The sequence below is a fragment of the Carcharhinus amblyrhynchos genome, unplaced genomic scaffold (assembly GCF_965287045.1).
Source record: "Carcharhinus amblyrhynchos unplaced genomic scaffold, sCarAmb.v2.hapA chromosome_334, whole genome shotgun sequence".
Taxonomy (NCBI): Eukaryota; Metazoa; Chordata; class Chondrichthyes; order Carcharhiniformes; family Carcharhinidae; genus Carcharhinus; species Carcharhinus amblyrhynchos.
Genome location: NW_027650074.1, coordinates 153,430 through 174,174, shown reverse-complemented (window position 1 = coordinate 174,174; position 20,745 = coordinate 153,430). Strand labels below are relative to the sequence as shown.

Below are 20,745 nucleotides of genomic sequence, written 5' to 3'. Positions count from 1 at the left end.
CGTGCATAAAGGATCTGACGGGGAGTGCCCTTCTCACCACCAGCCAAGCCAGATCTTGGTGCTTGTTTGTCAGTTCTGGTGATGAGGCGTTCTGCCAGATGACACTGACAGTCTGCTCAGGGAACCATCCGACAGGATCCGCCGTCTCCTTTTCTCTCAGGGCCCCAAGGACGTTACGCGCTGACCACTGCTTAATCGCCTTGTGGTCAAAGGTGTGTTTGCGGAAAAATTTCTCCACGAAGGACAGGTGCTGCGGGACGGTCCAACTACTCGGAGCGTTCCGCGGCAGTGTGGCCAGACCCATCCTTCGCAACACTCGGGACAGGTAGAACCTCAAAAAGTAGTGGCACTTGCTGTTGGTGTACCGAGGATCTACGCACAGCTTGATGCAGCCGCACACAAAGGTGGCCATCAGGATGAGGGCGGCGTTGGGAATGTCTTTCCCTCCGTTCTCTGGAGATTTGTGCATCGCCTCCCTCCGGACGCGATCCATCTTTGATCTCCAGATAAATTTGAAGATGGCCTGCGTCACTGCTGCAGCGCAGGATTTGGGGATAGGCCACACCTGCGCCACGTACAACAACACGGACAGCAACTCGCACCGGATCACCAGGTTTTTCCCTGTTATGGAGAGCGAGCGATTCTCCCACAAGCCCAGTTTCTGCCTGGCTTTCGCGATGCGCTCCTCCCAGTTTTTGATGCATGCCCCTGCCGCTCCGAACCATATCCCCAGCACCTTCAGGTACTCTGCCCTGACGGTGAAGGGGACAAAGGATTTGTCGGCCCAGTTCCCAAAGAACATGGCCTCGCTCTTTCCCTGGTTGACTTTGGCTCCCGAGGCCAGCTCGAACTGCTCGCAGACCTGGAGGAGCCTGCGGACAGACGAGGGGTCCGAGCAGAACACAGCCACGTCATCCATGTACAGGGAGGCTTTGACCTGCGTGCCTCCGCTGCCTGGGATTGTCACCCCTTTGATGCCTGGGTCGCTTCTGAGGGCCTGGGCAAAGGGTTCAATGCAACACACAAAAAGGACGGAGGAGAGAGGGCAGCCCTGTCTGACTCCAGACCTGATTTGGAAGCTATCTGTTTCCCACCCGTTGACTGAGACTGCGCTACTGATGTCTGTGTAGAGCAGCCGGATCCAATTGCGTATTCCCTCCCCAAAACCCATTTTGGAGAGCACATCCATCATGTAGCTGTGCGATATTCTGTCAAACGCCTTCTCCTGGTCGAGGCTGATGAGGCACGTATCCACCTGCCTGTCCTGCACGTAGGCGATCGTATCCCTGAGTAGCGCCAGGCTGTCAGAGATCTTCCTGCCGGGTACAGCACAGGTTTGATCAGGATGGATTACTGACCCCAGAGCAGACTTGACCCGGTTGGCGATGACCTTGGCCAGAATTTTGTAATCCACGTTCAATAGTGAAATGGGTCGCCAATTCCGAATTTCTTCCCTCTCCCCCTTCTGCTTGTAGATGAGGGTAATGATGCCTTTCCTCATGGATTCTGACATCCTGCCCTCCAGAAGCATACTCTCGTATACTTCCAGGAGGTCCGGGCCCGTCAAGTCCCACAACGCCGAGTAAAACTCCGCCGGTAAGCCGTCGCTTCCGGGAGTTTTACCCTTCTGCAAGGACTCGACGGCCTTGGTCAGCTCTTCCAGAGATACCGGTCTGTCCAGGCTGTCCCGCTCACCGTCGTCTAAGACCTGCGTGATAGACGACAGGAAAGACTGGGAGGCCGTGCTGTCTGTCGGCTTCAGGTCATACAGTCCGGCATAGAAGGATTTGCAGATCCTCAGAATGTCAGACTGCGATGACCCCACTGAGCCGTCCTCTTCCTTCAGGCTGCTGATCACAGAGGTTTCTCTGTGCACCTTCTGGAAGAAGAAGCGTGAGCACTTTTCGTCCTGCTCCACGGAGCGGACCCTGGACCGGAAAATGACCTTGGCGGCCTCCGAGGCAAAGAGCGAGGCTTGCTGGCTCTTCGCCTCCTGGAGCTCCTCCCTGACATCGACCCCCATCGACTGCAGTTGGAGCAGTTCCTGCATGCTTTTCTGGAGTCGGGACATGTCCCGCCGTCTCTCCCTGGCCTTCTGAACCCCTTTGCGGATGAAGAACCTTTTGATGTTGCCTTTGATGGTTTCCCACCAGAGCGATGGAGACTCAAAGAAGGGTTTGACGGTCCTCCAACCGTGGTAATCCCTCCTGAGTTCCTCGAGGTTCTCTGGGGTCAACAGTTCTACGTTCAGCTTCCAGGACCCCCTGCCCACTTTCTGGTTTGCCTCCAGCTGACAGTCGGCCAGCAGGAGGCAGTGGTCAGAAAAGAACACCGGCCTGACGTCGGTGGGCCTGACCGTGAGCGCGCGGGACACAAACATGAAGTCGATCCTGGAGCGAACCGACCCGTCAGGTCGCGACCATGTGTACCTGCGCTGCCCTCCGTCTGCTGGGTTGCTGAAGACGTCGAGCAGCTTGGCATCTTTGACCGTCTCCAGCAGGGCTCTGGACGTAGCGTCCAGTTTGTTTTCAGCCCTGCTGGATCGGTCGGCCTTGTCTAGGATACAATTGAAGTCCCCACCCAGAATGACCGGCCTGGAGGTGGTGAGCAGCTGTGGCAGCTGCTCAAAAACCGCCAGCCGCTCGGTTCTGGCGGCAGGGGCATACACATTAATCAGCCTGAGAGGGCAGTTTTTGTACGTGACGTCTGCTACGAGAAGGCGTCCCCCCACCACCTCCCTAACTTCGGAGATGGTGAAGCCACCTCCCCGCAGCAGGATGCCGAGGCCCGAGGAACGGCAGTCGTTCCCACCTGACCAGATGGACGGTCCGTGGGACCACGCACTCGACCAGCGCCTGTAGCTGCTGAGGTGAGGGATCCCACACTCCTGCAGGAACAGCAGGTCGGCTTTGACGTTGGCCAGGTAGGATAATGTGGACGCACATCTCAACCCGTCTTTGACACTGCGTACATTTACCGAGGCAAACTTAAAAGACATTTTTAAAGTACAAAAAGATTTGGCAGTTCTTACATGTCCGTCAGTCAGCATGCACCCGGTTCCGCATTCCTGTGGTGCTGACGAAGTTCTGCAGGGCGGCAGGGCTGATATATCCGTCCGAACCTGCCTCAAATCCTCGTCGGCGACTGGGTGACATCGTCGGAGTCATGTGGCCGTCTGGATGGTCTGCTGCTGCTGCGATGGCGTCGGTTCTCCCCGTCACCTGTGGATTCTTCGTCGCTTTTGAAAAGAGCCTCTTGAGGTTCTGTCGTCGTCTGGCAGCTTTTCTCTCGTCACCGTTGAGGGGTCTCGCTGCCACGGATTTCCTTTTCCGTATCTTTCTGCTGGATTTGACTTTCAGCCAGGGGCTTTCGAGCTCCGAGCTCTCCTGTTCCATGGCTTCGGCGCCCTCTGCTGGTGGTGCTGACGATGCGTCCTCCTGCTGCACTGGGGGGTCCGCTCGTCCTTCCGAAACCTTTTCCGGGCCTGCTTCTGGACCGGTCGTCTGTCCCTCTGAGGTGGCACGGACGCTTGCCTTCTTCACTCCGCCTCCGGTGATCTGGGCGTAAGTGGCCTTTCGCTTGGGGCAGGCTCTGTAGACGTGGCCAGCCTCCCCACACAGGTTGCAACATTTGCTGTCGCTGCAGTCCTTTGTCGCGTGCCCCTCCTTCAAGCAGTTTCTGCAGAAGGTGGTGCTGCAGCTCGCGGCAAAATGGCCGGTTTTGCCGCAGATTCGGCACACTCGAGGCTGTCCCGCGTAGTACAGGAAGCCTCGATTCCCCCCAATGGCAAAATTGGAGGGCGGGTGCAGGAGGTCTCCGTTGGGGTCAGTCCTCAGAGTTACTCTCACCTGTCTCTTACAGGTCCAGATTCCGTACTTGTCCATCACATCCGTGCTCTCACCCTTCACCTCCACGTACCTGGAGAGGAACGTCAGCACATCAGCCGCAGGGACGTAGGGGTTATACATTTGGAACGTGATAAACTGATAAGAACAGATACTACACTTGATCTTAGCCAAAAGGCCGAGAAGCGATAGCCCGTCAATTCCCAGCTGGCCCCCCTCCCTTCCTCAGCCACTGGCTTTCACGCGCCGCTTGCTGGCCACAGAAAAACCGTCAGCCTGCCTGAGTGCTGCAGTAGCGTCGCAGCGCAGCAGGGGGCTCAGCGTGTGCGTCCTTTACTCTGCCGTCGACACCTGCGGTGCCAGTAGGCAGGTGCTGCCACATGTTCTGTTTTTGATGCTCTTGTGAGTCAGTGCACCGTTCCTGGAGAGAGTGCAAGACCAGGTCGATGCGTGGCGTGGTAGGAGCGAGCCCCTTTCCCCAGCGCCCTGTTCCAAAAATCAGGTTAATATTTGGTCCCCAGATCGGGGAACTATCAGATATTAAACTGATAAGAACAGATACTACACTTGATCTTAGCCAAAAGGCCGAGAAGCGATAGCCCGTCAATTCCCAGCTGGCCCCCCTCCCTTCCTCAGCCACTGGCTTTCACGCGCCGCTTGCTGGCCACAGAAAAACCGTCAGCCTGCCTGAGTGCTGCAGTAGCGTCGCAGCGCAGCAGGGGGCTCAGCGTGTGCGTCCTTTACTCTGCCGTCGACACCTGCGGTGCCAGTAGGCAGGTGCTGCCACATGTTCTGTTTTTGATGCTCTTGTGAGTCAGTGCACCGTTCCTGGAGAGAGTGCAAGACCAGGTCGATGCGTGGCGTGGTAGGAGCGAGCCCCTTTCCCCAGCGCCCTGTTCCAAAAATCAGGTTAATATTTGGTCCCCAGATCGGGGAACTATCAGATATTAAACTGACAAGAACAGATACTACACTTGATCTTAGCCAAAAGGCCGAGAAGCGATAGCCCGTCAATTCCCAGCTGGCCCCTCTCCCTTCCTCAGCCACTGGCTTTCACGCGCCGCTTGCTGGCCACAGAAAAACCGTCAGCCTGCCTGAGTGCTGCAGTAGCGTCGCAGCGCAGCAGGGGGCTCAGCGTGTGCGTCCTTTACTCTGCCGTCGACACCTGCGGTGCCAGTAGGCAGGTGCTGCCACATGTTCTGTTTTTGATGCTCTTGTGAGTCAGTGCACCGTTCCTGGAGAGAGTGCAAGACCAGGTCGATGCGTGGCGTGGTAGGAGCGAGCCCCTTTCCCCAGAGCCCTGTTCCAAAAATCAGGTTAATATTTGGTCCCCAGATCGGGGAACTATCAGATATTAAACTGATAAGAACAGATACTACACTTGATCTTAGCCAAAAGGCCGAGAAGCGATAGCCCGTCAATTCCCAGCTGGCCCCCCTCCCTTCCTCAGCCACTGGCTTTCACGCGCCGCTTGCTGGCCACAGAAAAACCGTCAGCCTGCCTGAGTGCTGCAGTAGCGTCGCAGCGCAGCAGGGGGCTCAGCGTGTGCGTCCTTTACTCTGCCGTCGACACCTGCGGTGCCAGTAGGCAGGTGCTGCCACATGTTCTGTTTTTGATGCTCTTGTGAGTCAGTGCACCGTTCCTGGAGAGAGTGCAAGACCAGGTCGATGCGTGGCGTGGTAGGAGCGAGCCCCTTTCCCCAGCGCCCTGTTCCAAAAATCAGGTTAATATTTGGTCCCCAGATCGGGGAACTATCAGATATTAAACTGATAAGAACAGATACTACACTTGATCTTAGCCAAAAGGCCGAGAAGCGATAGCCCGTCAATTCCCCGCTGGCCCCCCTCCCTTCCTCAGCCACTGGCTTTCACGCGCCGCTTGCTGGCCACAGAAAAACCGTCAGCCTGCCTGAGTGCTGCAGTAGCGTCGCAGCGCAGCAGGGGGCTCAGCGTGTGCGTCCTTTACTCTGCCGTCGACACCTGCGGTGCCAGTAGGCAGGTGCTGCCACATGTTCTGTTTTTGATGCTCTTGTGAGTCAGTGCACCGTTCCTGGAGAGAGTGCAAGACCAGGTCGATGCGTGGCGTGGTAGGAGCGAGCCCCTTTCCCCAGCGCCCTGTTCCAAAAATCAGGTTAATATTTGGTCCCCAGATCGGGGAACTATCAGATATTAAACTGATAAGAACAGATACTACACTTGATCTTAGCCAAAAGGCCGAGAAGCGATAGCCCGTCAATTCCCAGCTGGCCCCCCTCCCTTCCTCAGCCACTGGCTTTCACGCGCCGCTTGCTGGCCACAGAAAAACCGTCAGCCTGCCTGAGTGCTGCAGTAGCGTCGCAGCGCAGCAGGGGGCTCAGCGTGTGCGTCCTTTACTCTGCCGTCGACACCTGCGGTGCCAGTAGGCAGGTGCTGCCACATGTTCTGTTTTTGATGCTCTTGTGAGTCAGTGCACCGTTCCTGGAGAGAGTGCAAGACCAGGTCGATGCGTGGCGTGGTAGGAGCGAGCCCCTTTCCCCAGCGCCCTGTTCCAAAAATCAGGTTAATATTTGGTCCCCAGATCGGGGAACTATCAGATATTAAACTGATAAGAACAGATACTACACTTGATCTTAGCCAAAAGGCCGAGAAGCGATAGCCCGTCAATTCCCAGCTGGCCCCCCTCCCTTCCTCAGCCACTGGCTTTCACGCGCCGCTTGCTGGCCACAGAAAAACCGTCAGCCTGCCTGAGTGCTGCAGTAGCGTCGCAGCGCAGCAGGGGGCTCAGCGTGTGCGTCCTTTACTCTGCCGTCGACACCTGCGGTGCCAGTAGGCAGGTGCTGCCACATGTTCTGTTTTTGATGCTCTTGTGAGTCAGTGCACCGTTCCTGGAGAGAGTGCAAGACCAGGTCGATGCGTGGCGTGGTAGGAGCGAGCCCCTTTCCCCAGCGCCCTGTTCCAAAAATCAGGTTAATATTTGGTCCCCAGATCGGGGAACTATCAGATATTAAACTGATAAGAACAGATACTACACTTGATCTTAGCCAAAAGGCCGAGAAGCGATAGCCCGTCAATTCCCCGCTGGCCCCCCTCCCTTCCTCAGCCACTGGCTTTCACGCGCCGCTTGCTGGCCACAGAAAAACCGTCAGCCTGCCTGAGTGCTGCAGTAGCGTCGCAGCGCAGCAGGGGGCTCAGCGTGTGCGTCCTTTACTCTGCCGTCGACACCTGCGGTGCCAGTAGGCAGGTGCTGCCACATGTTCTGTTTTTGATGCTCTTGTGAGTCAGTGCACCGTTCCTGGAGAGAGTGCAAGACCAGGTCGATGCGTGGCGTGGTAGGAGCGAGCCCCTTTCCCCAGCGCCCTGTTCCAAAAATCAGGTTAATATTTGGTCCCCAGATCGGGGAACTATCAGATATTAAACTGATAAGAACAGATACTACACTTGATCTTAGCCAAAAGGCCGAGAAGCGATAGCCCGTCAATTCCCCGCTGGCCCCCCTCCCTTCCTCAGCCACTGGCTTTCACGCGCCGCTTGCTGGCCACAGAAAAACCGTCAGCCTGCCTGAGTGCTGCAGTAGCGTCGCAGCGCAGCAGGGGGCTCAGCGTGTGCGTCCTTTACTCTGCCGTCGACACCTGCGGTGCCAGTAGGCAGGTGCTGCCACATGTTCTGTTTTTGATGCTCTTGTGAGTCAGTGCACCGTTCCTGGAGAGAGTGCAAGACCAGGTCGATGCGTGGCGTGGTAGGAGCGAGCCCCTTTCCCCAGCGCCCTGTTCCAAAAATCAGGTTAATATTTGGTCCCCAGATCGGGGAACTATCAGATATTAAACTGATAAGAACAGATACTACACTTGATCTTAGCCAAAAGGCCGAGAAGCGATAGCCCGTCAATTCCCAGCTGGCCCCCCTCCCTTCCTCAGCCACTGGCTTTCACGCGCCGCTTGCTGGCCACAGAAAAACCGTCAGCCTGCCTGAGTGCTGCAGTAGCGTCGCAGCGCAGCAGGGGGCTCAGCGTGTGCGTCCTTTACTCTGCCGTCGACACCTGCGGTGCCAGTAGGCAGGTGCTGCCACATGTTCTGTTTTTGATGCTCTTGTGAGTCAGTGCACCGTTCCTGGAGAGAGTGCAAGACCAGGTCGATGCGTGGCGTGGTAGGAGCGAGCCCCTTTCCCCAGCGCCCTGTTCCAAAAATCAGGTTAATATTTGGTCCCCAGATCGGGGAACTATCAGATATTAAACTGATAAGAACAGATACTACACTTGATCTTAGCCAAAAGGCCGAGAAGCGATAGCCCGTCAATTCCCAGCTGGCCCCCCTCCCTTCCTCAGCCACTGGCTTTCACGCGCCGCTTGCTGGCCACAGAAAAACCGTCAGCCTGCCTGAGTGCTGCAGTAGCGTCGCAGCGCAGCAGGGGGCTCAGCGTGTGCGTCCTTTACTCTGCCGTCGACACCTGCGGTGCCAGTAGGCAGGTGCTGCCACATGTTCTGTTTTTGATGCTCTTGTGAGTCAGTGCACCGTTCCTGGAGAGAGTGCAAGACCAGGTCGATGCGTGGCGTGGTAGGAGCGAGCCCCTTTCCCCAGCGCCCTGTTCCAAAAATCAGGTTAATATTTGGTCCCCAGATCGGGGAACTATCAGATATTAAACTGACAAGAACAGATACTACACTTGATCTTAGCCAAAAGGCCGAGAAGCGATAGCCCGTCAATTCCCAGCTGGCCCCCCTCCCTTCCTCAGCCACTGGCTTTCACGCGCCGCTTGCTGGCCACAGAAAAACCGTCAGCCTGCCTGAGTGCTGCAGTAGCGTCGCAGCGCAGCAGGGGGCTCAGCGTGTGCGTCCTTTACTCTGCCGTCGACACCTGCGGTGCCAGTAGGCAGGTGCTGCCACATGTTCTGTTTTTGATGCTCTTGTGAGTCAGTGCACCGTTCCTGGAGAGAGTGCAAGACCAGGTCGATGCGTGGCGTGGTAGGAGCGAGCCCCTTTCCCCAGAGCCCTGTTCCAAAAATCAGGTTAATATTTGGTCCCCAGATCGGGGAACTATCAGATATTAAACTGACAAGAACAGATACTACACTTGATCTTAGCCAAAAGGCCGAGAAGCGATAGCCCGTCAATTCCCAGCTGGCCCCCCTCCCTTCCTCAGCCACTGGCTTTCACGCGCCGCTTGCTGGCCACAGAAAAACCGTCAGCCTGCCTGAGTGCTGCAGTAGCGTCGCAGCGCAGCAGGGGGCTCAGCGTGTGCGTCCTTTACTCTGCCGTCGACACCTGCGGTGCCAGTAGGCAGGTGCTGCCACATGTTCTGTTTTTGATGCTCTTGTGAGTCAGTGCACCGTTCCTGGAGAGAGTGCAAGACCAGGTCGATGCGTGGCGTGGTAGGAGCGAGCCCCTTTCCCCAGCGCCCTGTTCCAAAAATCAGGTTAATATTTGGTCCCCAGATCGGGGAACTATCAGATATTAAACTGACAAGAACAGATACTACACTTGATCTTAGCCAAAAGGCCGAGAAGCGATAGCCCGTCAATTCCCCGCTGGCCCCCCTCCCTTCCTCAGCCACTGGCTTTCACGCGCCGCTTGCTGGCCACAGAAAAACCGTCAGCCTGCCTGAGTGCTGCAGTAGCGTCGCAGCGCAGCAGGGGGCTCAGCGTGTGCGTCCTTTACTCTGCCGTCGACACCTGCGGTGCCAGTAGGCAGGTGCTGCCACATGTTCTGTTTTTGATGCTCTTGTGAGTCAGTGCACCGTTCCTGGAGAGAGTGCAAGACCAGGTCGATGCGTGGCGTGGTAGGAGCGAGCCCCTTTCCCCAGCGCCCTGTTCCAAAAATCAGGTTAATATTTGGTCCCCAGATCGGGGAACTATCAGATATTAAACTGATAAGAACAGATACTACACTTGATCTTAGCCAAAAGGCCGAGAAGCGATAGCCCGCCAATTCCCAGCTGGCCCCCCTCCCTTCCTCAGCCACTGGCTTTCACGCGCCGCTTGCTGGCCACAGAAAAACCGTCAGCCTGCCTGAGTGCTGCAGTAGCGTCGCAGCGCAGCAGGGGGCTCAGCGTGTGCGTCCTTTACTCTGCCGTCGACACCTGCGGTGCCAGTAGGCAGGTGCTGCCACATGTTCTGTTTTTGATGCTCTTGTGAGTCAGTGCACCGTTCCTGGAGAGAGTGCAAGACCAGGTCGATGCGTGGCGTGGTAGGAGCGAGCCCCTTTCCCCAGCGCCCTGTTCCAAAAATCAGGTTAATATTTGGTCCCCAGATCGGGGAACTATCAGATATTAAACTGATAAGAACAGATACTACACTTGATCTTAGCCAAAAGGCCGAGAAGCGATAGCCCGTCAATTCCCAGCTGGCCCCCCTCCCTTCCTCAGTCACTGGCTTTCACGCGCCGCTTGCTGGCCACAGAAAAACCGTCAGCCTGCCTGAGTGCTGCAGTAGCGTCGCAGCGCAGCAGGGGGCTCAGCGTGTGCGTCCTTTACTCTGCCGTCGACACCTGCGGTGCCAGTAGGCAGGTGCTGCCACATGTTCTGTTTTTGATGCTCTTGTGAGTCAGTGCACCGTTCCTGGAGAGAGTGCAAGACCAGGTCGATGCGTGGCGTGGTAGGAGCGAGCCCCTTTCCCCAGCGCCCTGTTCCAAAAATCAGGTTAATATTTGGTCCCCAGATCGGGGAACTATCAGATATTAAACTGATAAGAACAGGTACTACACTTGATCTTAGCCAAAAGGCCGAGAAGCGATAGCCCGTCAATTCCCCGCTGGCCCCCCTCCCTTCCTCAGCCACTGGCTTTCACGCGCCGCTTGCTGGCCACAGAAAAACCGTCAGCCTGCCTGAGTGCTGCAGTAGCGTCGCAGCGCAGCAGGGGGCTCAGCGTGTGCGTCCTTTACTCTGCCGTCGACACCTGCGGTGCCAGTAGGCAGGTGCTGCCACATGTTCTGTTTTTGATGCTCTTGTGAGTCAGTGCACCGTTCCTGGAGAGAGTGCAAGACCAGGTCGATGCGTGGCGTGGTAGGAGCGAGCCCCTTTCCCCAGCGCCCTGTTCCAAAAATCAGGTTAATATTTGGTCCCCAGATCGGGGAACTATCAGATATTAAACTGATAAGAACAGATACTACACTTGATCTTAGCCAAAAGGCCGAGAAGCGATAGCCCGTCAATTCCCAGCTGGCCCCCCTCCCTTCCTCAGCCACTGGCTTTCACGCGCCGCTTGCTGGCCACAGAAAAACCGTCAGCCTGCCTGAGTGCTGCAGTAGCGTCGCAGCGCAGCAGGGGGCTCAGCGTGTGCGTCCTTTACTCTGCCGTCGACACCTGCGGTGCCAGTAGGCAGGTGCTGCCACATGTTCTGTTTTTGATGCTCTTGTGAGTCAGTGCACCGTTCCTGGAGAGAGTGCAAGACCAGGTCGATGCGTGGCGTGGTAGGAGCGAGCCCCTTTCCCCAGCGCCCTGTTCCAAAAATCAGGTTAATATTTGGTCCCCAGATCGGGGAACTATCAGATATTAAACTGATAAGAACAGGTACTACACTTGATCTTAGCCAAAAGGCCGAGAAGCGATAGCCCGTCAATTCCCCGCTGGCCCCCCTCCCTTCCTCAGCCACTGGCTTTCACGCGCCGCTTGCTGGCCACAGAAAAACCGTCAGCCTGCCTGAGTGCTGCAGTAGCGTCGCAGCGCAGCAGGGGGCTCAGCGTGTGCGTCCTTTACTCTGCCGTCGACACCTGCGGTGCCAGTAGGCAGGTGCTGCCACATGTTCTGTTTTTGATGCTCTTGTGAGTCAGTGCACCGTTCCTGGAGAGAGTGCAAGACCAGGTCGATGCGTGGCGTGGTAGGAGCGAGCCCCTTTCCCCAGCGCCCTGTTCCAAAAATCAGGTTAATATTTGGTCCCCAGATCGGGGAACTATCAGATATTAAACTGATAAGAACAGATACTACACTTGATCTTAGCCAAAAGGCCGAGAAGCGATAGCCCGTCAATTCCCCGCTGGCCCCCCTCCCTTCCTCAGCCACTGGCTTTCACGCGCCGCTTGCTGGCCACAGAAAAACCGTCAGCCTGCCTGAGTGCTGCAGTAGCGTCGCAGCGCAGCAGGGGGCTCAGCGTGTGCGTCCTTTACTCTGCCGTCGACACCTGCGGTGCCAGTAGGCAGGTGCTGCCACATGTTCTGTTTTTGATGCTCTTGTGAGTCAGTGCACCGTTCCTGGAGAGAGTGCAAGACCAGGTCGATGCGTGGCGTGGTAGGAGCGAGCCCCTTTCCCCAGCGCCCTGTTCCATAAATCAGGTTAATATTTGGTCCCCAGATCGGGGAACTATCAGATATTAAACTGATAAGAACAGATTTTTTTTTTTTTTTTCCAAAAATATACTTTATTCATAAAAATCTCAAGTAATCTATTACAGTGTACAGGGCTTCGAGTAGCAAAACAATGCGGAATCAAAACATTTTTGCAGATCTGTCCACAACTACAGTGACTACATTTCAGTACTTAACATTTCAGTACTTAAAAAAAAACTATGTCCATGTCTCCATATTTACATATTTGTACTAATTACAATGATTACATTTCAATACTTAAAAAACTATATACACGGCTCAAAAAATTTCTGTGTGCCGTTAGTGCTCAGATTGGCACACAGTTACGCAGGTCGAGGGTATTCTGCAGTTCCTGGGCCCTCGGTCTGCCTCCGTTAAAAGGCCTTACAGCGTGGCCTTTCCCCATTGTGCCTTTGCGGCGGCTGCCCCAAGCTTCAGCCCGTCCCTCAGCACGTAGTCCTGGACCTTGGAATGTGCCAGTCTGCAACACTCGGTCGAGGACAATTCTTTCAGCTGGAAGATCAGCAAGTTTCGGGCGGACCAAAGTGCGTCCTTCACCGAGTTGATGACCTTCCAGCAGCAGTTGATATTTGTCTCGGTGTGCGTTCCCGGAAACAGCCCGTAGAGCACAGAGTCCTGCGTCACCGAGCTGCTCGGGACGAACCGCGACAAATACCACTGCATCTCGCTCCAGACCTTCTTTGCAAAGGCACATTCCCAAAGGAGGTGTGCGACCGTCTCGTCAGCCCCGCAGCCGCTTCGAGGGCAGCGTGCGGTGATGTTGAGACCTCGAGCGTGCATAAAGGATCTGACGGGGAGTGCCCTTCTCACCACCAGCCAAGCCAGATCTTGGTGCTTGTTTGTCAGTTCTGGTGATGAGGCGTTCTGCCAGATGACACTGACAGTCTGCTCAGGGAACCATCCGACAGGATCCGCCGTCTCCTTTTCTCTCAGGGCCCCAAGGACGTTACGCGCTGACCACTGCTTAATCGCCTTGTGGTCAAAGGTGTGTTTGCGGAAAAATTTCTCCACGAAGGACAGGTGCTGCGGGACGGTCCAACTACTCGGAGCGTTCCGCGGCAGTGTGGCCAGACCCATCCTTCGCAACACTCGGGACAGGTAGAACCTCAAAAAGTAGTGGCACTTGCTGTTGGTGTACCGAGGATCTACGCACAGCTTGATGCAGCCGCACACAAAGGTGGCCATCAGGATGAGGGCGGCGTTGGGAATGTCTTTCCCTCCGTTCTCTGGAGATTTGTGCATCGCCTCCCTCCGGACGCGATCCATCTTTGATCTCCAGATAAATTTGAAGATGGCCTGCGTCACTGCTGCAGCGCAGGATTTGGGGATAGGCCACACCTGCGCCACGTACAACAACACGGACAGCAACTCGCACCGGATCACCAGGTTTTTCCCTGTTATGGAGAGCGAGCGATTCTCCCACAGGCCCAGTTTCTGCCTGGCTTTCGCGATGCGCTCCTACTACACTTGATCTTAGCCAAAAGGCCGAGAAGCGATAGCCCGTCAATTCCCCGCTGGCCCCCCTCCCTTCCTCAGCCACTGGCTTTCACGCGCCGCTTGCTGGCCACAGAAAAACCGTCAGCCTGCCTGAGTGCTGCAGTAGCGTCGCAGCGCAGCAGGGGGCTCAGCGTGTGCGTCCTTTACTCTGCCGTCGACACCTGCGGTGCCAGTAGGCAGGTGCTGCCACATGTTCTGTTTTTGATGCTCTTGTGAGTCAGTGCACCGTTCCTGGAGAGAGTGCAAGACCAGGTCGATGCGTGGCGTGGTAGGAGCGAGCCCCTTTCCCCAGCGCCCTGTTCCAAAAATCAGGTTAATATTTGGCCCCCAGATCGGGGAACTATCAGATATTAAACTGATAAGAACAGATACTACACTTGATCTTAGCCAAAAGGCCGAGAAGCGATAGCCCGTCAATTCCCAGCTGGCCCCCCTCCCTTCCTCAGCCACTGGCTTTCACGCGCCGCTTGCTGGCCACAGAAAAACCGTCAGCCTGCCTGAGTGCTGCAGTAGCGTCGCAGCGCAGCAGGGGGCTCAGCGTGTGCGTCCTTTACTCTGCCGTCGACACCTGCGGTGCCAGTAGGCAGGTGCTGCCACATGTTCTGTTTTTGATGCTCTTGTGAGTCAGTGCACCGTTCCTGGAGAGAGTGCAAGACCAGGTCGATGCGTGGCGTGGTAGGAGCGAGCCCCTTTCCCCAGCGCGCTGTTCCAAAAATCAGGTTAATATTTGGTCCCCAGATCGGGGAACTATCAGATATTAAACTGATAAGAACAGATACTACACTTGATCTTAGCCAAAAGGCCGAGAAGCGATAGCCCGTCAATTCCCCGCTGGCCCCCCTCCCTTCCTCAGCCACTGGCTTTCACGCGCCGCTTGCTGGCCACAGAAAAACCGTCAGCCTGCCTGAGTGCTGCAGTAGCGTCGCAGCGCAGCAGGGGGCTCAGCGTGTGCGTCCTTTACTCTGCCGTCGACACCTGCGGTGCCAGTAGGCAGATGCTGCCACATGTTCTGTTTTTGATGCTCTTGTGAGTCAGTGCACCGTTCCTGGAGAGAGTGCAAGACCAGGTCGATGCGTGGCGTGGTAGGAGCGAGCCCCTTTCCCCAGCGCCCTGTTCCAAAAATCAGGTTAATATTTGGTCCCCAGATCGGGGAACTATCAGATATTAAACTGATAAGAACAGATACTACACTTGATCTTAGCCAAAAGGCCGAGAAGCGATAGCCCGTCAATTCCCAGCTGGCCCCCCTCCCTTCCTCAGCCACTGGCTTTCACGCGCCGCTTGCTGGCCACAGAAAAACCGTCAGCCTGCCTGAGTGCTGCAGTAGCGTCGCAGCGCAGCAGGGGGCTCAGCGTGTGCGTCCTTTACTCTGCCGTCGACACCTGCGGTGCCAGTAGGCAGGTGCTGCCACATGTTCTGTTTTTGATGCTCTTGTGAGTCAGTGCACCGTTCCTGGAGAGAGTGCAAGACCAGGTCGATGCGTGGCGTGGTAGGAGCGAGCCCCTTTCCCCAGCGCCCTGTTCCAAAAATCAGGTTAATATTTGGTCCCCAGATCGGGGAACTATCAGATATTAAACTGATAAGAACAGATACTACACTTGATCTTAGCCAAAAGGCCGAGAAGCGATAGCCCGTCAATTCCCCGCTGGCCCCCCTCCCTTCCTCAGCCACTGGCTTTCACGCGCCGCTTGCTGGCCACAGAAAAACCGTCAGCCTGCCTGAGTGCTGCAGTAGCGTCGCAGCGCAGCAGGGGGCTCAGCGTGTGCGTCCTTTACTCTGCCGTCGACACCTGCGGTGCCAGTAGGCAGGTGCTGCCACATGTTCTGTTTTTGATGCTCTTGTGAGTCAGTGCACCGTTCCTGGAGAGAGTGCAAGACCAGGTCGATGCGTGGCGTGGTAGGAGCGAGCCCCTTTCCCCAGCGCCCTGTTCCAAAAATCAGGTTAATATTTGGTCCCCAGATCGGGGAACTATCAGATATTAAACTGATAAGAACAGATACTACACTTGATCTTAGCCAAAAGGCCGAGAAGCGATAGCCCGTCAATTCCCCGCTGGCCCCCCTCCCTTCCTCAGCCACTGGCTTTCACGCGCCGCTTGCTGGCCACAGAAAAACCGTCAGCCTGCCTGAGTGCTGCAGTAGCGTCGCAGCGCAGCAGGGGGCTCAGCGTGTGCGTCCTTTACTCTGCCGTCGACACCTGCGGTGCCAGTAGGCAGGTGCTGCCACATGTTCTGTTTTTGATGCTCTTGTGAGTCAGTGCACCGTTCCTGGAGAGAGTGCAAGACCAGGTCGATGCGTGGCGTGGTAGGAGCAAGCCCCTTTCCCCAGCGCCCTGTTCCAAAAATCAGGTTAATATTTGGTCCCCAGATCGGGGAACTATCAGATATTAAACTGATAAGAACAGATACTACACTTGATCTTAGCCAAAAGGCCGAGAAGCGATAGCCCGTCAATTCCCAGCTGGCCCCCTCCCTTCCTCAGCCACTGGCTTTCACGCGCCGCTTGCTGGCCACAGAAAAACCGTCAGCCTGCCTGAGTGCTGCAGTAGCGTCGCAGCGCAGCAGGGGGCTCAGCGTGTGCGTCCTTTACTCTGCCGTCGACACCTGCGGTGCCAGTAGGCAGGTGCTGCCACATGTTCTGTTTTTGATGCTCTTGTGAGTCAGTGCACCGTTCCTGGAGAGAGTGCAAGACCAGGTCGATGCGTGGCGTGGTAGGAGCGAGCCCCTTTCCCCAGCGCCCTGTTCCAAAAATCAGGTTAATATTTGGTCCCCAGATCGGGGAACTATCAGATATTAAACTGATAAGAACAGATACTACACTTGATCTTAGCCAAAAGGCCGAGAAGCGATAGCCCGTCAATTCCCAGCTGGCCCCCCTCCCTTCCTCAGCCACTGGCTTTCACGCGCCGCTTGCTGGCCACAGAAAAACCGTCAGCCTGCCTGAGTGCTGCAGTAGCGTCGCAGCGCAGCAGGGGGCTCAGCGTGTGCGTCCTTTACTCTGCCGTCGACACCTGCGGTGCCAGTAGGCAGGTGCTGCCACATGTTCTGTTTTTGATGCTCTTGTGAGTCAGTGCACCGTTCCTGGAGAGAGTGCAAGACCAGGTCGATGCGTGGCGTGGTAGGAGCGAGCCCCTTTCCCCAGCGCCCTGTTCCAAAAATCAGGTTAATATTTGGTCCCCAGATCGGGGAACTATCAGATATTAAACTGATAAGAACAGATACTACACTTGATCTTAGCCAAAAGGCCGAGAAGCGATAGCCCGTCAATTCCCCGCTGGCCCCCCTCCCTTCCTCAGCCACTGGCTTTCACGCGCCGCTTGCTGGCCACAGAAAAACCGTCAGCCTGCCTGAGTGCTGCAGTAGCGTCGCAGCGCAGCAGGGGGCTCAGCGTGTGCGTCCTTTACTCTGCCGTCGACACCTGCGGTGCCAGTAGGCAGGTGCTGCCACATGTTCTGTTTTTGATGCTCTTGTGAGTCAGTGCACCGTTCCTGGAGAGAGTGCAAGACCAGGTCGATGCGTGGCGTGGTAGGAGCGAGCCCCTTTCCCCAGCGCCCTGTTCCAAAAATCAGGTTAATATTTGGTCCCCAGATCGGGGAACTATCAGATATTAAACTGATAAGAACAGATACTACACTTGATCTTAGCCAAAAGGCCGAGAAGCGATAGCCCGTCAATTCCCAGCTGGCCCCCCTCCCTTCCTCAGCCACTGGCTTTCACGCGCCGCTTGCTGGCCACAGAAAAACCGTCAGCCTGCCTGAGTGCTGCAGTAGCGTCGCAGCGCAGCAGGGGGCTCAGCGTGTGCGTCCTTTACTCTGCCGTCGACACCTGCGGTGCCAGTAGGCAGGTGCTGCCACATGTTCTGTTTTTGATGCTCTTGTGAGTCAGTGCACCGTTCCTGGAGAGAGTGCAAGACCAGGTCGATGCGTGGCGTGGTAGGAGCGAGCCCCTTTCCCCAGCGCCCTGTTCCAAAAATCAGGTTAATATTTGGTCCCCAGATCGGGGAACTATCAGATATTAAACTGACAAGAACAGATACTACACTTGATCTTAGCCAAAAGGCCGAGAAGCGATAGCCCGTCAATTCCCAGCTGGCCCCCCTCCCTTCCTCAGCCACTGGCTTTCACGCGCCGCTTGCTGGCCACAGAAAAACCGTCAGCCTGCCTGAGTGCTGCAGTAGCGTCGCAGCGCAGCAGGGGGCTCAGCGTGTGCGTCCTTTACTCTGCCGTCGACACCTGCGGTGCCAGTAGGCAGGTGCTGCCACATGTTCTGTTTTTGATGCTCTTGTGAGTCAGTGCACCGTTCCTGGAGAGAGTGCAAGACCAGGTCGATGCGTGGCGTGGTAGGAGCGAGCCCCTTTCCCCAGCGCCCTGTTCCAAAAATCAGGTTAATATTTGGTCCCCAGATCGGGGAACTATCAGATATTAAACTGATAAGAACAGATACTACACTTGATCTTAGCCAAAAGGCCGAGAAGCGATAGCCCGTCAATTCCCCGCTGGCCCCCCTCCCTTCCTCAGCCACTGGCTTTCACGCGCCGCTTGCTGGCCACAGAAAAACCGTCAGCCTGCCTGAGTGCTGCAGTAGCGTCGCAGCGCAGCAGGGGGCTCAGCGTGTGCGTCCTTTACTCTGCCGTCGACACCTGCGGTGCCAGTAGGCAGGTGCTGCCACATGTTCTGTTTTTGATGCTCTTGTGAGTCAGTGCACCGTTCCTGGAGAGAGTGCAAGACCAGGTCGATGCGTGGCGTGGTAGGAGCGAGCCCCTTTCCCCAGCGCCCTGTTCCAAAAATCAGGTTAATATTTGGTCCCCAGATCGGGGAACTATCAGATATTAAACTGATAAGAACAGATACTACACTTGATCTTAGCCAAAAGGCCGAGAAGCGATAGCCCGTCAATTCCCAGCTGGCCCCCCTCCCTTCCTCAGCCACTGGCTTTCACGCGCCGCTTGCTGGCCACAGAAAAACCGTCAGCCTGCCTGAGTGCTGCAGTAGCGTCGCAGCGCAGCAGGGGGCTCAGCGTGTGCGTCCTTTACTCTGCCGTCGACACCTGCGGTGCCAGTAGGCAGGTGCTGCCACATGTTCTGTTTTTGATGCTCTTGTGAGTCAGTGCACCGTTCCTGGAGAGAGTGCAAGACCAGGTCGATGCGTGGCGTGGTAGTAGCGAGCCCCTTTCCCCAGCGCCCTGTTCCAAAAATCAGGTTAATATTTGGTCCCCAGATCGGGGAACTATCAGGTATTAAACTGATAAGAACAGATACTACACTTGATCTTAGCCAAAAGGCCGAGAAGCGATAGCCCGTCAATTCCCAGCTGGCCCCCCTCCCTTCCTCAGCCACTGGCTTTCACGCGCCGCTTGCTGGCCACAGAAAAACCGTCAGCCTGCCTGAGTGCTGCAGTAGCGTCGCAGCGCAGCAGGGGGCTCAGCGTGTGCGTCCTTTACTCTGCCGTCGACACCTGCGGTGCCAGTAGGCAGGTGCTGCCACATGTTCTGTTTTTGATGCTCTTGTGAGTCAGTGCACCGTTCCTGGAGAGAGTGCAAGACCAGGTCGATGCGTGGCGTGGTAGGAGCGAGCCCCTTTCCCCAGCGCCCTGTTCCAAAAATCAGGTTAATATTTGGTCCCCAGATCGGGGAACTATCAGATATTAAACTGATAAGAACAGATACTACACTTGATCTTAGCCAAAAGGCCGAGAAGCGATAGCCCGTCAATTCCCCGCTGGCCCCCCTCCCTTCCTCAGCCACTGGCTTTCACGCGCCGCTTGCTGGCCACAGAAAAACCGTCAGCCTGCCTGAGTGCTGCAGTAGCGTCGCAGCGCAGCAGGGGGCTCAGCGTGTGCGTCCTTTACTCTGCCGTCGACACCTGCGGTGCCAGTAGGCAGGTGCTGCCACATGTTCTGTTTTTGATGCTCTTGTGAGTCAGTGCACCGTTCCTGGAGAGAGTGCAAGACCAGGTCGATGCGTGGCGTGGTAGGAGCGAGCCCCTTTCCCCAGCGCCCTGTTCCAAAAATCAGGTTAATATTTGGTCCCCAGATCGGGGAACTATCAGATATTAAACTGATAAGAACAGATACTACACTTGATCTTAGCCAAAAGGCCGAGAAGCGATAGCCCGTCAATTCCCCGCTGGCCCCGCTCCCTTCCTCAGCCACTGGCTTTCACGCGCCGCTTGCTGGCCACAGAAAAACCGTCAGCCTGCCTGAGTGCTGCAGTAGCGTCGCAGCGCAGCAGGGGGCTCAGCGTGTGCGTCCTTTACTCTGCCGTCGACACCTGCGGTGCCAGTAGGCAGGTGCTGCCACATGTTCTGTTTTTGATGCTCTTGTGAGTCAGTGCACCGTTCCTGGAGAGAGTGCAAGACCAGGTCGATGCGTGGCGTGGTAGGAGCGAGCCCCTTTCCCCAGCGCCCTGTTCCAAAAATCAGGTTAATATTTGGTCCCCAGATCGGGGAACTATCAGATATTAAACTGATAAGAACAGATACTACACTTGATCTTAGCCAAAAGGCCGAGAAGCGATAGCCCGTCAATTCCCCGCTGGCCCCACTCCCTTCCTCAGCCACTGGCTTTCACGCGCCGCTTGCTGGCCACAGAAAAACCGTCAGCCTGCCTGAGTGCTGCAGTAGCGTCGCAGCGCAGCAGGGGGCTCAGCGTGTGCGTCCTTTACTCTGCCGTCGACACCTGCGGTGCCAGTAGGCAGGTGCTGCCACATGTTCTGTTTTTGATGCTCTTGTGAGTCAGTGCACCGTTCCTGGAGAGAGTGCAAGACCAGGTCGATGCGTGGCGTGGTAGGAGCGAGCCCCTTTCCCCAGCGCCCTGTTCCAAAAATCAGGTTAATATTTGGTCCCCAGATCGGGGAACTATCAGATATTAAACTGATAAGAACAGATACTACACTTGATCTTAGCCAAAAGGCCGAGAAGCGATAGCCCGTCAATTCCCAGCTGGCCCCCCTCCCTTCCTCAGCCACTGGCTTTCACGCGCCGCTTGCTGGCCACAGAAAAACCGTCAGCCTGCCTGAGTGCTGCAGTAGCGTCGCAGCGCAGCAGGGGGCTCAGCGTGTGCGTCCTTTACTCTGCCGTCGACACCTGCGGTGCCAGTAGGCAGGTGCTGCCACATGTTC

General features: G+C 56.2%; 36 non-coding genes and 2 pseudogenes across 36 annotated transcripts; all 38 read right to left on the bottom strand.

Moving 5' to 3' along the window:
* Nucleotides 1-3,921: 3,921 nt before the first annotated feature.
* On the bottom strand, nucleotides 3,922-4,035 carry LOC145339138 (U2 spliceosomal RNA; annotated as a pseudogene).
* A 215-nt stretch (nucleotides 4,036-4,250) lies between these two features.
* LOC145339164 (U2 spliceosomal RNA) lies at nucleotides 4,251-4,442 on the bottom strand. The gene has a single exon (XR_013885982.1). It is a non-coding gene; the product is annotated as a U2 spliceosomal RNA (small nuclear RNA).
* Nucleotides 4,443-4,657: 215 nt separating this feature from the next.
* Nucleotides 4,658-4,849, bottom strand: LOC145339186 (U2 spliceosomal RNA). Its single transcript, XR_013886003.1, has one exon. It is a non-coding gene; the product is annotated as a U2 spliceosomal RNA (small nuclear RNA).
* A 215-nt stretch (nucleotides 4,850-5,064) lies between these two features.
* Nucleotides 5,065-5,256, bottom strand: LOC145339188 (U2 spliceosomal RNA). Its single transcript, XR_013886005.1, has one exon. It is a non-coding gene; the product is annotated as a U2 spliceosomal RNA (small nuclear RNA).
* A 215-nt stretch (nucleotides 5,257-5,471) lies between these two features.
* LOC145339163 (U2 spliceosomal RNA) lies at nucleotides 5,472-5,663 on the bottom strand. Its single transcript, XR_013885981.1, has one exon. It is a non-coding gene; the product is annotated as a U2 spliceosomal RNA (small nuclear RNA).
* Nucleotides 5,664-5,878: 215 nt separating this feature from the next.
* Nucleotides 5,879-6,070, bottom strand: LOC145339162 (U2 spliceosomal RNA). Its single transcript, XR_013885980.1, has one exon. It is a non-coding gene; the product is annotated as a U2 spliceosomal RNA (small nuclear RNA).
* Nucleotides 6,071-6,285: 215 nt separating this feature from the next.
* Nucleotides 6,286-6,477, bottom strand: LOC145339160 (U2 spliceosomal RNA). The gene has a single exon (XR_013885978.1). It is a non-coding gene; the product is annotated as a U2 spliceosomal RNA (small nuclear RNA).
* Nucleotides 6,478-6,692: 215 nt separating this feature from the next.
* Nucleotides 6,693-6,884, bottom strand: LOC145339159 (U2 spliceosomal RNA). The gene has a single exon (XR_013885977.1). It is a non-coding gene; the product is annotated as a U2 spliceosomal RNA (small nuclear RNA).
* Nucleotides 6,885-7,099: 215 nt separating this feature from the next.
* LOC145339158 (U2 spliceosomal RNA) lies at nucleotides 7,100-7,291 on the bottom strand. The gene has a single exon (XR_013885976.1). It is a non-coding gene; the product is annotated as a U2 spliceosomal RNA (small nuclear RNA).
* Nucleotides 7,292-7,506: 215 nt separating this feature from the next.
* Nucleotides 7,507-7,698, bottom strand: LOC145339157 (U2 spliceosomal RNA). The gene has a single exon (XR_013885975.1). It is a non-coding gene; the product is annotated as a U2 spliceosomal RNA (small nuclear RNA).
* Nucleotides 7,699-7,913: 215 nt separating this feature from the next.
* LOC145339156 (U2 spliceosomal RNA) lies at nucleotides 7,914-8,105 on the bottom strand. The gene has a single exon (XR_013885974.1). It is a non-coding gene; the product is annotated as a U2 spliceosomal RNA (small nuclear RNA).
* Nucleotides 8,106-8,320: 215 nt separating this feature from the next.
* Nucleotides 8,321-8,512, bottom strand: LOC145339185 (U2 spliceosomal RNA). The gene has a single exon (XR_013886002.1). It is a non-coding gene; the product is annotated as a U2 spliceosomal RNA (small nuclear RNA).
* Nucleotides 8,513-8,727: 215 nt separating this feature from the next.
* On the bottom strand, nucleotides 8,728-8,919 carry LOC145339125 (U2 spliceosomal RNA). Its single transcript, XR_013885957.1, has one exon. It is a non-coding gene; the product is annotated as a U2 spliceosomal RNA (small nuclear RNA).
* A 215-nt stretch (nucleotides 8,920-9,134) lies between these two features.
* On the bottom strand, nucleotides 9,135-9,326 carry LOC145339183 (U2 spliceosomal RNA). The gene has a single exon (XR_013886000.1). It is a non-coding gene; the product is annotated as a U2 spliceosomal RNA (small nuclear RNA).
* Nucleotides 9,327-9,541: 215 nt separating this feature from the next.
* On the bottom strand, nucleotides 9,542-9,733 carry LOC145339155 (U2 spliceosomal RNA). Its single transcript, XR_013885973.1, has one exon. It is a non-coding gene; the product is annotated as a U2 spliceosomal RNA (small nuclear RNA).
* A 215-nt stretch (nucleotides 9,734-9,948) lies between these two features.
* On the bottom strand, nucleotides 9,949-10,140 carry LOC145339154 (U2 spliceosomal RNA). Its single transcript, XR_013885972.1, has one exon. It is a non-coding gene; the product is annotated as a U2 spliceosomal RNA (small nuclear RNA).
* A 215-nt stretch (nucleotides 10,141-10,355) lies between these two features.
* On the bottom strand, nucleotides 10,356-10,547 carry LOC145339181 (U2 spliceosomal RNA). The gene has a single exon (XR_013885998.1). It is a non-coding gene; the product is annotated as a U2 spliceosomal RNA (small nuclear RNA).
* A 215-nt stretch (nucleotides 10,548-10,762) lies between these two features.
* On the bottom strand, nucleotides 10,763-10,954 carry LOC145339153 (U2 spliceosomal RNA). The gene has a single exon (XR_013885971.1). It is a non-coding gene; the product is annotated as a U2 spliceosomal RNA (small nuclear RNA).
* A 215-nt stretch (nucleotides 10,955-11,169) lies between these two features.
* LOC145339180 (U2 spliceosomal RNA) lies at nucleotides 11,170-11,361 on the bottom strand. The gene has a single exon (XR_013885997.1). It is a non-coding gene; the product is annotated as a U2 spliceosomal RNA (small nuclear RNA).
* Nucleotides 11,362-11,576: 215 nt separating this feature from the next.
* On the bottom strand, nucleotides 11,577-11,768 carry LOC145339152 (U2 spliceosomal RNA). Its single transcript, XR_013885970.1, has one exon. It is a non-coding gene; the product is annotated as a U2 spliceosomal RNA (small nuclear RNA).
* Nucleotides 11,769-11,983: 215 nt separating this feature from the next.
* Nucleotides 11,984-12,163, bottom strand: LOC145339131 (U2 spliceosomal RNA; annotated as a pseudogene).
* Nucleotides 12,164-13,846: 1,683 nt separating this feature from the next.
* On the bottom strand, nucleotides 13,847-14,038 carry LOC145339179 (U2 spliceosomal RNA). Its single transcript, XR_013885996.1, has one exon. It is a non-coding gene; the product is annotated as a U2 spliceosomal RNA (small nuclear RNA).
* Nucleotides 14,039-14,253: 215 nt separating this feature from the next.
* LOC145339124 (U2 spliceosomal RNA) lies at nucleotides 14,254-14,445 on the bottom strand. The gene has a single exon (XR_013885956.1). It is a non-coding gene; the product is annotated as a U2 spliceosomal RNA (small nuclear RNA).
* Nucleotides 14,446-14,660: 215 nt separating this feature from the next.
* Nucleotides 14,661-14,852, bottom strand: LOC145339151 (U2 spliceosomal RNA). The gene has a single exon (XR_013885969.1). It is a non-coding gene; the product is annotated as a U2 spliceosomal RNA (small nuclear RNA).
* A 215-nt stretch (nucleotides 14,853-15,067) lies between these two features.
* LOC145339149 (U2 spliceosomal RNA) lies at nucleotides 15,068-15,259 on the bottom strand. The gene has a single exon (XR_013885967.1). It is a non-coding gene; the product is annotated as a U2 spliceosomal RNA (small nuclear RNA).
* A 215-nt stretch (nucleotides 15,260-15,474) lies between these two features.
* LOC145339148 (U2 spliceosomal RNA) lies at nucleotides 15,475-15,666 on the bottom strand. The gene has a single exon (XR_013885966.1). It is a non-coding gene; the product is annotated as a U2 spliceosomal RNA (small nuclear RNA).
* Nucleotides 15,667-15,881: 215 nt separating this feature from the next.
* LOC145339123 (U2 spliceosomal RNA) lies at nucleotides 15,882-16,073 on the bottom strand. Its single transcript, XR_013885955.1, has one exon. It is a non-coding gene; the product is annotated as a U2 spliceosomal RNA (small nuclear RNA).
* Nucleotides 16,074-16,287: 214 nt separating this feature from the next.
* Nucleotides 16,288-16,479, bottom strand: LOC145339147 (U2 spliceosomal RNA). The gene has a single exon (XR_013885965.1). It is a non-coding gene; the product is annotated as a U2 spliceosomal RNA (small nuclear RNA).
* A 215-nt stretch (nucleotides 16,480-16,694) lies between these two features.
* LOC145339146 (U2 spliceosomal RNA) lies at nucleotides 16,695-16,886 on the bottom strand. Its single transcript, XR_013885964.1, has one exon. It is a non-coding gene; the product is annotated as a U2 spliceosomal RNA (small nuclear RNA).
* A 215-nt stretch (nucleotides 16,887-17,101) lies between these two features.
* On the bottom strand, nucleotides 17,102-17,293 carry LOC145339145 (U2 spliceosomal RNA). Its single transcript, XR_013885963.1, has one exon. It is a non-coding gene; the product is annotated as a U2 spliceosomal RNA (small nuclear RNA).
* Nucleotides 17,294-17,508: 215 nt separating this feature from the next.
* On the bottom strand, nucleotides 17,509-17,700 carry LOC145339182 (U2 spliceosomal RNA). The gene has a single exon (XR_013885999.1). It is a non-coding gene; the product is annotated as a U2 spliceosomal RNA (small nuclear RNA).
* A 215-nt stretch (nucleotides 17,701-17,915) lies between these two features.
* LOC145339144 (U2 spliceosomal RNA) lies at nucleotides 17,916-18,107 on the bottom strand. The gene has a single exon (XR_013885962.1). It is a non-coding gene; the product is annotated as a U2 spliceosomal RNA (small nuclear RNA).
* Nucleotides 18,108-18,322: 215 nt separating this feature from the next.
* Nucleotides 18,323-18,514, bottom strand: LOC145339143 (U2 spliceosomal RNA). Its single transcript, XR_013885961.1, has one exon. It is a non-coding gene; the product is annotated as a U2 spliceosomal RNA (small nuclear RNA).
* A 215-nt stretch (nucleotides 18,515-18,729) lies between these two features.
* Nucleotides 18,730-18,921, bottom strand: LOC145339189 (U2 spliceosomal RNA). Its single transcript, XR_013886006.1, has one exon. It is a non-coding gene; the product is annotated as a U2 spliceosomal RNA (small nuclear RNA).
* A 215-nt stretch (nucleotides 18,922-19,136) lies between these two features.
* LOC145339142 (U2 spliceosomal RNA) lies at nucleotides 19,137-19,328 on the bottom strand. Its single transcript, XR_013885960.1, has one exon. It is a non-coding gene; the product is annotated as a U2 spliceosomal RNA (small nuclear RNA).
* Nucleotides 19,329-19,543: 215 nt separating this feature from the next.
* On the bottom strand, nucleotides 19,544-19,735 carry LOC145339141 (U2 spliceosomal RNA). Its single transcript, XR_013885959.1, has one exon. It is a non-coding gene; the product is annotated as a U2 spliceosomal RNA (small nuclear RNA).
* A 215-nt stretch (nucleotides 19,736-19,950) lies between these two features.
* Nucleotides 19,951-20,142, bottom strand: LOC145339129 (U2 spliceosomal RNA). Its single transcript, XR_013885958.1, has one exon. It is a non-coding gene; the product is annotated as a U2 spliceosomal RNA (small nuclear RNA).
* Nucleotides 20,143-20,357: 215 nt separating this feature from the next.
* On the bottom strand, nucleotides 20,358-20,549 carry LOC145339184 (U2 spliceosomal RNA). The gene has a single exon (XR_013886001.1). It is a non-coding gene; the product is annotated as a U2 spliceosomal RNA (small nuclear RNA).
* Nucleotides 20,550-20,745: the final 196 nt, after the last annotated feature.